Genomic DNA, 434 nt, shown 5'->3' with positions numbered 1-434 from the left:
TTTTTTTTTTTTTTTTTTGCGGTATGCGGGCCTCTCACTGTTGTGGCCTCTCCCGTTGCGGAGCACAGGCTCCGGACGCGCAGGCTCAGCGGCCACGGCTCACGGGCCCAGCCGCTCCGCGGCATGTGGGATCTTCCCAGTCCGGGGCACGAACCCGCGTCCCCTGCATCGGCAGGCGGACTCTCAACCACTGCGCCACCAGGGAAGTCCTGGGGTAGTGTTTTATTAACATATTTGTTAGTACTTGTTCATTGTGGAAATGTGAAGACCATGTGTGGCTATGGAAACCACTTTTGTAGTTCAGCATATACAGGTTTTGTGTGTATTTAGCTTATTGTATTATTCTTGCACTTAGCTTAAAGTAAGGATTAAAATTGCATTTAAGGGGATCATTGGATATTACCGTTTGTGAAACTGAATGTTTTGTGTGCCGC

Source organism: Monodon monoceros, unplaced genomic scaffold (genome assembly GCF_005190385.1).
Source record: "Monodon monoceros isolate NGI ecotype Baffin Bay Population unplaced genomic scaffold, NGI_Narwhal_1 Super_Scaffold_9, whole genome shotgun sequence".
Classification (NCBI taxonomy): domain Eukaryota; kingdom Metazoa; phylum Chordata; class Mammalia; order Artiodactyla; family Monodontidae; genus Monodon; species Monodon monoceros.
Note: the sequence above shows the minus strand (reverse complement) of the source record.